The sequence below is a fragment of the Pelodiscus sinensis genome, chromosome 17, assembly GCF_049634645.1.
Source record: "Pelodiscus sinensis isolate JC-2024 chromosome 17, ASM4963464v1, whole genome shotgun sequence".
Taxonomy (NCBI): domain Eukaryota; kingdom Metazoa; phylum Chordata; order Testudines; family Trionychidae; genus Pelodiscus; species Pelodiscus sinensis.
Genome location: NC_134727.1, coordinates 29,331,205 through 29,347,214, shown reverse-complemented (window position 1 = coordinate 29,347,214; position 16,010 = coordinate 29,331,205).

The window sequence follows — 16,010 nt, the reverse complement described above, 5'->3', positions numbered from 1 at the left end:
CTGCTGTGGGAGGCTGCCGTGGGGCTCCAGCTCCAGCCCCAGTCCTGTGCTGTCCCCAGCCACACTGCCAACCCTGATGCCCTGCCCCAGCTGGCCCTCCTGCCCTTAGGCTCCCAGGCTCCCAGGAGCATCCTTGGTCTGGCAGGATCACAGATGTTGCCAAACCAGAGAGTGCTAGTTTTTGGAGGTACAACCTGTGGTAACTTCTGTCTCGTCCCAAGGGCCTACAGAAATCTCTGCCCCTTGCAGTGATGTATGAGCACTGCACAGATTTAAAATAACAGTCTCTGAATCTACACTCCCCCACCCCACACTACTCCCTCCCATTGGTATTGAGCATTTCTGAGACACATTCCACACTCTCAATTCCCATTAAAATTGGTGTTGGAGAGGCTCAGCAACTCACAGGATCCAGCACCATTATGTGTAGTTTCTGAGGAAAAGATGATTTACAGGGAAATCTTCATGGCAAATGGAAGGAGCCTTCTCTGAAACCTCCTATGCGTCTCTTTTCTTTACAGCCAAGTTGCACTTAACAAACTTTATTTAGATTTGCTACAGCTGGTCTGGAAATATTTTATTTTATTTTGTGAAAAATTTCAAAAAAAAATTTCCTCTAAAATTTTTTAATGGACTGGTTTTTTTCAGTTAAAAACTATTGCAAACATCTGACCTCCATGTTTTTGATGGCAATAGAACCTTTTCTCCAAAACTTTCAGCCATTTTTTCAGTGGGGAAAAATAGAGTTTTAATTTAAAAAAAAAATCAGCAGCTCCATTATTTGTGAGGCCTGATGCATTGGAATAAAGATGGAACTTTAGCTAAAATCAATAAAATCCATCTCAAAAGATAATCCTTTGCTCAATGTGCACAAATCATCCTCATTCTCGGCTAGCACTTCTCAGGTATAAAAATGGAACATCGAGTGGAGGAAAAAGGACTCGAATATTCTGCTTTGGCTCTGTGCTCAAACTCAAGCTTTTCATTTATTTATTCATTTATTTATTCATTTATTTTTAAAAGCCCACTCTCTGCCGGGAAGTGGTGGCCCTCACCATTTCTCTCCCCAGGGATCCTGTATAAAAGAAAAAAAAAATTAAATGAGGAATTTTGGTGCTCTGGCTTATTTTCTTGTCGTGCTGTTAGCACAAGGCTTGGCTTCGGTATTTTCAATACATCACACAGAGATATGTATTATAATGGGGAATGTGGGATCATTCGCTGGACATTCACTGAACATGCCTTGCATTCTCACTCATTCTGCTCACAGACATGTTCAGACTTAGCAGCTCCCTTGCTCAGAAGCTGCAAAGCTATTTTAGGCTACATCTTGACTGAAAACATAACAGGTGATTTCAGGCTTGCCATGGAGAACATGATTTGAGGGAAATAACAGTGTTGCAACTTGCTTAGAGAAGCTTCTCTCTCCATGTTTCAGTCTCTCATGCACTGTTTGCTGAACTGTTGCTTAGTACATGATTAATTTCACATCCAACTCTTAGGAACCTGGACTAAAGCCTTACAGTGTGGGCCTGGAGTATCAGTGCTATAGATCCCGGCAGTCTACTGTATAGTGTTTTTGTCTAATATGGGAATTACAAAGCAACTGCGTCTAGACTGGCAAGTTTTTCCTCAAAAGCAGCTGCTTTTGCGGAAAAACTTGCCAGCTGTTTACACTGGCTGCTTGAATTACTGCAAGAACACTGACGATCTCATGTAAGATTGTCAGTGTTCTTGCGGAAATACTATGCTGCTCCCGTTCAGGCAAAAGCCCTCTTGCGCAAATGCTTTTGCACAAGAGGGCCAGTGTAGACAACGTGGTATTGTTGTGCACAAAAATGCCCCGATCGCGAAAGTGACAATGGGGCTTTCTTGCGCAAAACCGTGTCTAGATTGGCACAGACACTTTTCCGCAAAAAGTGCTTTTTCAGAAAAGCGTCCAGGCCAATCTAGACGTTTCCATTAAAAGCATTTGCGGAAAATCATGCCAGTCTAGACGTAGCCAGGGTGTACAGGCACTGAATTCCCATTGAATTCCTTATAAAATGAGGTTTAAGGGTTATTTTAAAAGAAGGGTTTTATTTCCAAATAACCATGTCTAGATAGCATTTCTTTTTTCGAAATAGGGTATTTCGAAATAGCGCCCAGATGCGATTATGCAAAAGAAGTGTGGGAAATTCAAATTTGAGCTTCATTTGCAATTTCGTTTGTCTGTATTTGCATTCCTCTCTCGAAAGAGGATTGCAGTGTAGACATACCCTAAGTGGTTAACTGGTTAAATGTGATGTTTAACCAGTCAGCTGATTAAAGGGGGAGCAGCCTCTGTCTGTAATACACCTGGGCCTGCCATGGACAGGGGCTGCTCTGGCCAGGCTGGGGTGCCCCTGTCCGCGGCAGGCCCTGTAGGGCTAGAGCAGCCCCCCTGCCCGTGGCAGGTGGAGAGCTGCTCCAGCCCCCACTGACCAAAACTGATAAGCATCACCTGTTGAGGCTTACACATGCTGGTTAACCGGTTAACCTCTCACATCCCTAATATGAACTATTTCTTATAATCACCAAATTCTCTGATCTCAGCAGGGACAGAAAATGAATGTAGTTAATAAGGATTAATATCTATTGGCATAGGAGAGTGATAAATACTATAGCCTCACCATTTCTATTGCCATAGGTATCACTATGTCAGCATTTCTATTATTACCGTGGATTGTGGGAGAAGAAGGGATGATTATAAGTCAGACGTAAGAATTTGCTCCAGGCTAAAACTTGGCAAAAAAAACAAACAAACCCTCAGCTGTGATTTTTTTTAAAATTTTTTAACCTTTTTGGAAAAAAAAATTTCAATCTATTTTAAGTTACAAAAAAGCAAAATATATGAGATTATTCCTAAATTCTCGAGATCACCATCTAGCCAAGAAATACTCTATATAGCACTACACTTATGGTTGAGTTTTCATCAGGATATAAGAAGCTTAGTGATTTAAAACGCTGTTTGGCATTTATGGAACTCCAAAATGACTTTGTTTTTCTAAGTGAAATTTTGCAGTGCATGACGCTGTCGTAGAGACCACGGCCTTGAAGATGTCATTGCAGTATTTCAACACCCTTTTTTTTCAAGTCAGCAACATTCATGTCATTAAATTGCTTGAACCGTATTTCTGAAGATCCCTTAAAGCTGTGCATAGAATCTTGCAGTGCTTCAAACTCAAAGTAAATAATCCCGGGAAGGTTTTCAAAGGCAGAAAATTAGTTAGGCATCTAGCTTCTGTAGCCTTTCAGGTGCATTGGGTACCTAATCTTTCCCTTACCCTCACCCCAAATCATTAAATCTTGTAACTGTCATACAGAAAGCACTCCTGTGATCTGAGGTGAAGTTTTCCCTTCTAAGGAACTATAATTTTGTAATATTTTATGTGCTAGTAGTGCCTAGAGGCCCTAGATTGAGAGCTCTTTAGGCAGACACACTTTCTAACTTAAAGACCTTATTTATGGTCTAAGAAGATGAGCAACATAGGAATGGGAAGAATTGGGGAGGCAATAAAAAAGATGCCATTCTTTTCTACATTTAGGGAGAGATTTTGAAAGCACTCAGAGTTAGGTGCCCACTTTCAATTGAATTTACATGCCTAGCTACACTTTTTGACCTTCTCCCCAGATATGTTTTATGTACATTTGCCAATTATATATTCTTTCTATTTTATTGATTGTGTTCTGTTAGTATTAAAATAACTATTGATGTCTGCCCATTAAGCATGGCGTCAGTTCCAACCCAGGGGAAGCAACTCCTTTTTCACCCTAATCACCATCCGTGGGCAAAGACAACAACAGAGATCATGCTGCTTAATACACATTGCCCTCATGGTTTGTGAAAATGCAGCGAGGGGGAAATCAGTGTAGGGGGAACAGGTTGACTGTTGGTTTATCCTGAGCCCAGTCCACAAGCAAAGCAGGAGAAGAATGACTTTCCGTTCAGAAACCTGGGGTGTTGCCAGTGGAACCTATGCAGCAAGAACACAAGAGATAATGATGTGGCTGGGGTGGGGATGTAGTGGTTACAATAGACTGAGCCCGCCCCCCGGTAAGCTGAGTGCTTGGGCCAGAAGAGAGTCAAATGCCATCAGCTGATAAGCAGAGTGCCCACAACTGGCAATTCCGGCAGCATGTGTTTCTACTAGTGTTGCACATCCACACCTGTCTTGGTGCATGTAATTTATTTTGCACATGGATGGAAAAAAATTAGAGAGGAAACTGGTCTGCGCCATGTAGATAGGCAGTGAGAGTTTGATGCACTTTATGGATATACCCCCTCAATTCTTGCCTTCCCCTTGTCCAGAAGGGTAACATTGGTTCTATTGCCAGTGAGATATCTGCAGCTAAGGAGGAAGAGTTAGGATTAGCCCCTAGCTATAACAGGGCCTCTATGAAACAGTTCCCAAGTCTTTGCATTGCCAGCAGTAGCAGAACATGAATTAATTTGTTCTCCCAAAATAAAGTTTATTTTGAGAACTAGAAATGATATTTTATTATCTCTTTCATTGGGGACCATGCAAGTCCAGTTTCCTTAAAGAACTGAACTTAATCCGCCTTGTTCAGCGACGATTTTATTTTAGTTGCTAAACATTTGAGGTTGAAGTGAATAGTTCATCTTTAATGGGATTATCTCTTTCAATGTTTGCTTTCATTACAGTTTGAATAGCTCTGAGCATGAGAATCTAACCTCACTAAAACATATTTTTGTAATTTGATACAAACTAAATTTAACCACTGACCTTCAGCTATAAAGAAATTACTTTTTTCCCCCTGAAAAATAGAATGTCAGATTAAAGATCTGCCAGTTTCAATTTCCACGTTGCTAACCATAGATTGATTTCTAAAACCTGGGTACCTGCGTGTTTACCATCTGTGTTAATGTTAATAGCAGTATATGTCCACCTAGTTTTTGGCCTGTCAAAGTGGTCTGATACCTGTTAATTTTAGCAACTAGCTGGATATACTCCATAGACTTTTTAAACAGAGAATAATTTAATTGAGCTGCCTCCTAACAATATTATATGAGACAGTTGACCTGTTTGAAACAGAAACATAAATGTTAAACCCCTTTCTTAAAATATAATGTGAGTTTGTTTTGATTCTTGCATTACAAGAACTATTTATATCCTAATGTTTCAGAATGTTATGCTGGAGCTAAGAAATTTTATGCTCATTTTTTTCACGGGTTATCTTGTTTAAGGGTGTTATGGATAGGAAAGAAATATGTTGGCTTTTTCTATCATCATTATTCTATTTTTAAGACCAGATTGTTTTCCTCAAAAATAAAAAAAAAAGTTTTTTTCCTGCTCTTGGAAAATATCAAGGTTTGCTGAGCTTGTTTTTGGTGGAAGATTCCTTACAAGACTGAAGAACTGGACTGTTTCAGCCCAGTTGTAGGAATGAGAATATTTAAGCTTTTATACGGAAAGCTTTTCTACCAAATATTTGTTAGGAAGTTGAGTGGGGGGAATGGGTCAGCAAAGTGTGAGCAAAATCTCACCAGTTTTTTAAAGAATCTACCAGCAGAAACAAAGAAATAAATATCCAGAGGCAAGCTTCTCAGCTGATGTAAACTGTTATAACTCCACTGAAGACAATAAAGTTATGGCAATTTTCCTCCACTCTGACATCTGATAGTTCTACAGTAAAGAAACAAGCAGGAGGGAGATTTTTGTTTTTTGTTTGTTAGTGAAGATAATAAAATATTTCAGGCCTTCTTTATAGCTCAGAATACAAAAATGAGCATAGGCACATTTTTTTTCTTTGAAGGTAAATTAGGAACTTAGCATAAGGCTTGACGAACTCATTCCACCTATAGCGTTTGCAGTACTTTATTTGTATCCAACTCACAAAAAATGTCATGTGATTAACTGTGTACACACACACACACACACACACACACACACACACACACACACCTTTAATATACTGGGATGGTTCTTGTGCAATATTTGCAATTAAATCCTTTGTACATACTGTACAATGTATTTATAGTCAGACAAATAAACACAAGAAAGAAACTTGCCCTTTTATTTCAGCTCAGAAGTCTTCAGGGAAGGATAGTGCAACTAAAATTCAAATTGTAATACATTCTGCATTAATAAATGGTCAGCTTAGAAGCATTTCCTGTTTATACATTGTGTTAATAAGCATCCATCACCCATGTCATATAGACTGGACACCAAATTCAAATGTCAAACAAAATGTAAGAGGTCACACATTTTCCTTTACTAACTAAAAGTATAATTCATAAATATTATTGCTACCAAACTCTCCATCTACAGCACTTGTTTAGAAATATGCACATGTAATATAAATTGTGATTAAGTTAAATGGGTATATTATTTCCTGTTTTAAGGGTGAACAGCAGCGTGAATTATGTTTTACTTACTAGGCATTTCAATAAAAAACATATAGCTGCTAACAAGCTGCTATCCCAAATTTTAGCTGCATATTTGAACACAAAAATAGATTTTATGATCCACCTCTTTTAAATGTTTCTGTGTCTGTTATTTCTATGGATGCACAGAAAAGCATTTCCTTTCATTAAAACATCTTTTAATATCTCATAAGAATAATGTCTATTAGGCAATGTTAGATCTGTAAACACACAGCAAGTCACACAAATATACGAGTTGAATTACGTTTTCCATGCACTCTCTTTCAAGTGGATTAGCTTTTGAAATGTGCTAGTTTAAGAAGTGAAACTTCAGGTAAAAGAAACAATGAACTCTGTTATAATGTAGATGGTACCATGAGCTTTTGTAGGCACGACCCACTTCTTCAGATGACTACATTTAAACAGCAGAGCAGCAGCGGGAGTAGCTTTCAGAGCTGGCGTGAACCGGGACTGCTCCGGCTCTCCGTTCAGACCTCCAGAACCAGCTCTGCTCCCACACAAAAGCTCATGATACCATCTACATGTTTTGTTAGTCTTTAAGTTGCTACTAGACTTTTTTTGTTATTTAAGTTTTCCTGTTACGGCCTATGTCGGCTACCCCTCTGAATTTGTTAATAATGTCCCTGAAATAATTACTTTACAGTTTCTGTAGGTCAAACTCTTAAAAAGAATCAAATAAAGCAATAAAGATGGAAAATGCTTAAATGCAGAAGTGTTTCAAAGGACAGAAAGCATATCACCCATGTAGCTTGGTCAACAGAACTATCTGGCTATACTTCTGTCAATTAAACTGAAATGACAACAGACACTGTATTTTCAATTTGTTTAAGGCCTGATCCAAAAGCTACTGAAGTAAATGAAAAGACTCCCATGGACTTCAGCAGATTCTCAGTCTAATGGTCAGTTAAATTTAAACGAGTCAACAAGCGATCAGTTTATATGTTACAAAGTAGTAACCAATTACCAGAAAAAGTTCAGCTATCAATTCAAGTTAAAGATTTGCCCTATTGGCAAATAGAGTCAAAAGGCAGAAGGTAGTTATTAGTTTACCATTGTCCCCACTATAATAAAAAGGCTGCCAGAATCACTTAGCTTCACTGAGTACAATCAACCATAGCCCAGTAATAAGGATTACTTTTAGCTAAAGCAATCGCTCACATTGTATGCAAAGAGGTTTATTCCCACAGAGTGAAGTTGCATTTAGCTCCAAGTAAGCATGCCCCGTTATTAGATCTCTTGCGCAACAGCCTACAGAACTCGGTTGCAAACACTGTCATATCAAAGACTTTCCAGGCAAATAAGAATGCCACACATTCCCAACTTATCTACTTTTTTTTTAAAGCTGTGGTAGAAAAGAGATTTTACCAAGTTGCTTGAGTCTGGTGTTCTTTTAAAAGCTTGTAAAATAGGAGTCTGACTATTTGCTATGCACCATGTTCCTGCTAATAAAAGAAAACGCAGAGAAGATTACTCGAAAGGAAGGCGTGCTAAATCCTTTAAGATAGCCTGAGATGAAAATAAGTTCCATACTCTACATATCATAGAAAAACACTGATGTGTAAAAGAGTTACGCATTAATATAACTCAGCCTATTTTACAATAGTCTAACAACCTCTTTGATGTGACCATATTTATGGAGTGAAGGAGACTCCGAGTCAGCATCAGTAATGAGATAAGTGGAAATTATTGTTCTGCCTTAAGGTTCTAGGAAGCACAAAAGGGGTTCTAGTCATGAAAATTCTCGCAGTGATGAATTACTAATAGCACTACTATTGATCTTTGTGCAACCAAGCCACTGAATTTCAATAGATACAGAGGAGGTCATTTGTTGCTATTGAATTGTGTTGTCCTGTGATTTTATGATTGGCCTGTGGTAGTGTTCTTTGTGTTACTGTCTCTGGTATAAACAGCTGTATGAAAAATACAAAGAATAGATTTGTGAATATGTTCACAAAGTGCCAGGCCTGGCTTGTGGAGTTCCATTATTCCTTATTCAATGGGCTTTGGGTAGCCCCTGGATAGTCACGACAACATTGACATTTTTACAGCCCTGTAAGCTGCATACATTTTATCATTATTTCATCTGAAAGGTAAGTGAGGGCCTGATTCTGCCCTTCCTCACCTTACTCTCTAGGCATCCAATTAAAGCCCAGGACTGTAAATGTGACCTCTACATTTCAGACAGTCATGGCTAAAGACATTCCAGGCAGTACACCAGCAATCGGTGCACAAGGGACATGGGGGTCCAGAGATGGTCTGGAGGAAAAGGGTGTCTGCAGAGATGAGCCAGGCCTCTTTGGATCCCGGGGAATCCAGGGAGTTTGTGGGCAGGCCCTGAAACTCATTCCAGGGGGACTACATCTTGCTCTTGGACTGATATGTAGGAAATTCTATAAGGAAAATCTCCCCCGGGATTTAGCAAGTGAAGGGAGGAAGGTACGGGAAGGGATGATCCAGCCTGAGGTTAGGAATCTCTGAAGCCCACATTCTGAATGTTCAAAGGAAACCTTTTAAGAGTAAAGACATTGTCCTTATATGAGTGAAGATCAAACCTTCCTTAATCTGCGGTTTCAATAGCCAAATGACTTAATAAACATCTGTCTATTCTCCATGTAAGCTTTTTAAAAATCTAACTGACAAAGTTAGTAATATTGGTATCTTTAAATGCTGAAAACCAGAGACTGGAATAAGTAAGAACATATTTTTTTTAATCTCCAAAGGTCCAAATCTTTATTTACTTTACTTACACAACCGGTACCACTCCCTAAGAGACATGTACATTCCCCAGGAGACAAACAAGGCAAACAAAATCATGCAAGGGAGTATTTTTCTTACTAACCGTTCTCCCTACGCCCTCTAACTGATACTAAATCCAGCTGACAGTGGATCTACACTCTCTTCAAAATCTGGCCCTTTTCTCCATATTTCTGATAAAAGCCCTAGTCTACTGCTATCTTGACCTACTTCAATCACCTTCCTCTCTGCTAAAAATTAATATTATGAAATAAGTAACCAAGGTTAGTACCACAGATACATACAGCACATTGACATGTTCATGCTGGTCACTGTTCCCCCCAAGAACTGTATCAATTCAATAGGAATCTCAGAAATCTTTAATGAGTGGTGGGAAAACATGATGCTGTTTCAATTCATCTTGACCATTGTTAAAGCATCTTCTTTTAAATCCCGTAACACAGAAAGTCAAAGCTGAGTACTTCAGGGGTTCCATTTTCTTTCATTCCCACTTGTGAACTCTTACAACTCAAAGAAGCTGAAACTGCATTTAGCCTCTAGGAGAGGAAGATGATTTTTTTAAGGGCACCAGATAAGGGTTTTGAAAAGTGTCAGGATGTCAGCCGCCAGCTGGAGAAAGTGGATTCGTAAGTTAGCGTTCGCCTAAGGTTGGGGGGGGGGGAGCAGTATTATGTGTATGCAATGCCTGTATTTACAATCATACGTTACACGGCCAATATTTGACAAAAGTTGTTTGGTTTATTTATCTCCATGCTCAAGCTGTCTCATCACTTTTTAAACGGATACCCACTGCAGACACCAGGGCAAGATGTTGGGAACTACAGCTCCATGCCCCTAGAAGGGGCAGGGCTGAGGGTAGTCAGCCTGTAGCACCACCCAATATGTGGTGTGTTCTCCCTCCCCCAGCCTGTAGAGCTGCATTGAATGGTGCTCCAGCAGCAATGCAAAGGGCCTGGAGTTCCAGCTGCCACCACTTCCACAGTAGCGGTGGTGGCAGCCGGGAGCTCCGGGCCCCGGGGAAACTTTCCACCCCCTCCAACGGGTCTCAATGGATGTTGTGGTCAAAGGTCATCTTTATCCTTTTTGCAAAATATGGCAGCTAGTTAATCCTATGTAAGAACGGCCATATTGGATCTGACCAAATGTCCATTTAGCCCAGTATCCTGTCTTCCCACTGTGGCCTACACAAGGTCAGAACAGAACAGGTTATCATCAAGTGATCCATCTTCCTCACTAAAGTGTTGCTCAGCACAGAGCTTAGGCTTGTGCTTAAATCCCATCAACGACATTTATGCTCAAGAATCAAATCAGGGTCTCAGTGAATGTGTCAGACAAGAATGCATGAAAAGGTCCATCCTCTTGATGCCTCTTTGCTCCCTGTTTCCTGTTTTCACCACAGACACTTTATTTGTCACCCAGCCGGGCCTAAATGACACAAAAAAGTAAATAAATGAAGTGGCTTTCAACAGCATGTCCAAACAGTTGTCTAAAATAAATAGCCTTGAGAAGGGCTTTAGAGAAGGGGGAGGAACAAGCCATTGTGCTGTGGTGCTAAGGACACTATAAAAGTGGTAATATATCACAGTAGGAAACAGACTGGCATTGATGAGTTAGTTTAAACATACCAAATAACCAATCCTGGTCAATAAATTAAGGAAAGTTGTTGAAGATCGGACACTATACTTATTACTTTAATTTGAAGGGGAAAATATGCAGGATAACATATTATCTTCTAATAAGAGATAACTTATGACCAGATTGTGCTCAGATGTTAGATAGGTGCACATGGAAGGCAGGGCAGGAAATCTTAGTTGTAATTTACATGGATTGCTCAATCTAGGCTCTCAATCCTCCAAAGAGATTAGGAGAGCAGACCGTGTCCATACATTCGAGTCCTCAGATCTACCTTGCACTACCCAGGAGACCAGGTATGAGTTCACTTTGCCCTGTGGGATGTGACAGTGAGTGTACTCACCCTAGGAAACTTTCTTTGAAATGGAATTTCTCCTGGAATTTTGTTGAGGTGACAGGACCCTGAACTGCCCCCACAGGGGCTATGCATATCTGGCACATTTCTCCTGCCTTTAACATCCACATTTTCACAACCAAAGCTATGAATCTGATACACCCAGCCCACTTAATTAGCCTCATTAACATGGGTCCTACAATTGACAGGTACTTCTTCTGCTATTATCTATCTATCTATCTAATCTATCTATCTATCTTGGTCTCTGTTATTTCCACTCCAACTCATTTGATGATGTGAATTTTACCCACAAAATATTTTTACCCACTATATATTTTTGTTAGTCTCTAAGGCTATGTCTAGAATGCAAGCTTCTCTCGGAAGAAGCTTTTCCGGAAGAGATCTTCTGGAAAAACGTCTTCCGAAAGAGAGCATCCACACTGCAAAAACACTTTGAAAAAACCATCTGCTTTTCCGAAAGATAGAGTCCACACTGAATGGATGCTATTTCACATGTAAGCTGTGATTACTATGGGTGGAATGGCCACCAGGGCACCTGTGCTTTTTCCTCTTTCCTCTTCTTTCGAAAGAACTCCCTCTTCCCCATCCACACACACTTTTTTCTGAAAGAGCTCTTTCGGAAAAAGGCATCTTTCTCAGAATGAGGATTACCAATGTGGGGAAAAAAACCCTCTCTTTCTTTGATTTACACCCCTCTGTAGTGTAGACATACCCTACTCATTGTTTTTAATGTTACAGACTAATACAGCTTCCCCTCTGAGAGGAGCATAGGCCCACACTCAACCTTTGATATGAACATAATCTCTGCTCGTAAAATAAATGACAGCCGCCGAACCAGAAGGAAGGGAGAAAATGGCTGATACCGGGTATTTTGCAGTGGGTGCTAAAGAACTTTTTTAAAGGATGTGACCACCCCCATGTTATAGTGGATTGCATGGGAAACTTGATTAGTCAAGTAGAAATCAAACCCTTTAACCTTGGTTCTCTCTGGATTACCACTCTAAGGACTTCCATTGACATGCACAAAGGCTGAGTTAGAACTTCCCTGGGAATGATGACTTCTGCAGGGAGAATGGGGAAATGAAGCAGTGTGGGAACCAGAACATCAGAAGTTAAAATAAAAGCTAGACTCTGTTTTCTTGTTGGGAGCTGCAGAGCTTTGAACATTCTCATCAGCGCCGCAGGTACATTTTCAAGCCACTGCGAGCATGTACAAAAAAGGAGCCTGAAGCAACACTGAACTGCAGAGCAGCCAAATTAACACCATCGTCAGGTCACCCAAAGAGAGAAATTTTACCTGCCCATGCTCAATTAAACTAATTTAATTTCCCAGCACCCCAGTGGATAATGCTTAACCCCTTACAACCACTGGTTTTGTTCTCCTGACATTTAATCACTCTGTTGCCGTGGGAACACAGGCCAAACCCGGCAAGTATGGCAGTCTGGATTTACAGAGAATAGTTGCAGGGGAGATCAATCAGTTAAGATTCTGTTGAGTGCCCAGGACTTTCGCCTACCCAGTTAACTTAGAGACACCATCAATTTAAAATGTACCCTTCCATCTGCCAATGCATTTCCTGTTATTGGTGTAGGTGTTTGGATTGCTATAAATGACAGATTCAAGAGAAGAAAAGGTCCTCTTTATTTTTTCACTTTGTGCAAAGGTGGCAGCATTTGTAGGGTCTCAGCTTTCTTGGCTAGTTAGCCAGCTAGTAAATGTGTGGGGGGCCTCCAAACAGCAATGGGAGAATTTATTTTAGTAGGAAAATATAGTGGTAAAACAACAAAAACTAGCAATGGGAACAGATGAGGCTGCAGGAACTAGATAGATGCTGAACATTTGCTTATTTAATACAATAAGACCTAAGAGGAGCAGATATTATTCTACTAGCAGATGTAGCCAGAGTTACTTGGGTCCTTAACTGTAGTAATTTTTTAAATTAAAATGAAAATCTACATGCTTTATTTAAATTATTGGGCTCAGGGAAGGAGATTGAGGGTGGGGGTGCTCAGAGTAGGAAGTGGAGGGTGCAGGAGTCGGGACAGGATGTGGGATGCTCAGGGTAGGGAGTGGAGGGTACAGAAGTCAGGTCAAGGGTGGAAAATGGGGGAGGGGCTCATGGCAGGGGGTAGATTGGAGGAGTTAGGGAAGGGGCTGGGAAGTGTGTAGAGAGCTTAAGGCAGGCGATGGAGGAGTGCCGGAGTCAGAGCAGAAAGTGGGGGGCTCAAGGTAGGAGGTTGTGGGGGGGGTGCTCGGGCAAAGGGGGCATTGAGTCAGGTCAGGGGGTGGAAGGCACAGGGCAGAGGGTTGTGTGTGAGAGGACTCAGTAGGGGATGGGAGTGTGGGAGTGTAGGAGTGGAGGAAGGGGCTCAGGATGGGGGTGGAGGGTACTAGAGTGAGGAGAGGGGTTGGGGATCAGGGCACAGGGTTTGCTGGGGGTACTCAGGGCAGGGGATGGGGGCAGGAGTCAGGGCAGGGGCTAGAAGACCAGTAAGGGACTTCCATGGTGGCAAAAGTGGCACTGCTCCAATGGCTGATCTTCCCACAGGGCTGGTGCTGCATTCCCCAGCTGGCGGCTCCTCCTGGGGCTGCAGTCCCTGGATAGTAACTTCTCCCAGAGCTCCAGGTCTGCAGGGGCCAGCCGCAGCCTCCAGCTTGTCCGGGGGACGGGGATCCATGGTTCTGTGCCAACCTCCAGCTACCCCATCTGACCTCCAGCCTGTCTGAGTGGGTGGGGCTCCACAGGCTAGCCCCAGCCTCCAGCTGCCTGCAGCTGGTTTGGGGGGCAGGGCTCCAGGGTCCATCCTCAGCCTCCAGCAGGCCCTTCCTCCAGCTGTTCCGGAAGGGGTAGGGCTTTGGGAGCTGGCCACAGCCTCCAGCTCCCCCTGACAACTCTGCAGATGGTCTAGGACTTTGGGGAGCACCAGGCTACAGTTCTCAACCCCGGCCTCTCTTTTGGGAGGGCCTTTCCTGAGGGGGCATGGTCTCATGGGAACCACATCAGAGAGACCAAAGGGCAGGGGAGATCCACTCCTGTCTGGCATTGTTTGGGGTAGGGAGGCCATTTAGCTGGTCCAGTGGCTGGCAAAGTGAAGCCATGTCCCCAGCTAGACAGTCTCTTGCTGGTGAGGCTGCCCCCAGTGGCCATTCTGCAGTACTACTGTTCCTCCAATCAGGCCCCTCCCTTTCCATGTTATCTAAAACAATTGGATTCCAGGCACTTCCTGTCTTCCTGGCACAACCAAGCTCTGACCTTTCTTTAAGTTAGGATAAAGAGGAAGCTGTATACCACGTAGGAGTTTTTGAACAAATGGACTCACAGACAAACACTCTAAAATAACTTTAAAAACTGAATAGTCCCTGCAGCACCTTAGGCTGTGTCCAGACTCAGGGGTTTTTTCGGGAAAAGTAGCCTTTTTCCGAAAAAACTTCACCTGCATCTAGACTGCAGCCGCGTTCTTTCGAAATTAAATTGAAAGAACGCGGCTTTTCTTTTGACGGCGGTAAACCTCATTTCACGAGGAAAAACACGTTCTTTCGAAAGTGCTTCTTTCGAAAGAAGGTGTTCTTGAATGTAAATAGGGCTTCTTCGAAAGAGAGCATCCAGACTCACTGGGTGCTTTCTTTCGAAAAAGCGGCTTGCTCTTTCGAAAGTTCCGCGTGCAGTCTAGACGCTCTCTTTCGAAAGAGGCTTGCAGTCTAGACATAGCCTTAGAGGCTAACAAAAAATGTAGATGGTATCATGAGCTTTCATGGGCACAACCCACTTCTTCAGATGAACAGAGTTAAGGGTTCCACAGGGTATAAATAAATAGGAGAGAAAGAGAAGGGATGAGGAGGGAAACAGGAAGGGGAAAAATAGGGGGGGAATTGTCAATTAGAGTATCCATGCTAATTTAAGCTTTGGGGGTAGCTGAGTTAGTCTATAAAGTACCACCAGACCATTTGTTGTTTTTTCCTGTACAGACTAACAAAACATGTAGATGGTATCCTGAGCTTTTGTGGGCACAGCCCACTTATTCCGATGACTGGAGTTTTGAGTTTAGGATGTGCAGACCCAAAATAAATAGGAGAGAAGGCGGGGGGGGAGCAGGGAGAGGAAAAAAAGAAGCGGGGTGGGAGACAGGGAGCAGAGGGCATAGAAAATAGGAAGGTAGAGGGAATCAGTAATACCTGAATATTGGGTAGTTAAAACAAAGCAGATAAGAATCAAACTCAATTGATAGTATACTTCCAACCTGACAGTCAATGAAGGTGCAAACAGCTCTTTGTGTAGATACCTATGTCAGGAAGGATACTATCAATTGACTGATTCTTATCTGTTTGTTTTAACTACCCAATCTTCAGATACTTAATGATTCCCTCTACCTTCCTATTTTCTATACCCTCTGCTCCATGTTTCCACCCCTCTCCTTCCCCCCCCCCTTTCCCTCCCTTCTCTCCTATTTATTTTGGGTCTGCACATCCTAAACTCAAAACTCCAGTCATCTGAAGAAGTGGGCTGTGCCCATGAAAGCTCATGATACCATCTTCATGTTTTGTTAGTCTATAAAGTGCTATCAATCAGACCACTTGTTTTTTTTTCTGTACAGACTAACTCGGCTACCCCCTGAAGCAATTAGAAAGTCTGAATTTGTGAGCTATTTTTCATTACTTCTGACTGTTCTGACTTGGCAAAGCAGGAGATTAAAAAAAAAGTTATGAATGCTTCTGGCATATGTTTAACAAGTATATTGGTAAGCTTTATTAAGTCAGGAAGACTTACTTGTCTTGCCTTGCTTACATGTGTGTTGCACATGCAGAGCCACATACAAGCACCCCCAGACAAAAGTATTCATTGT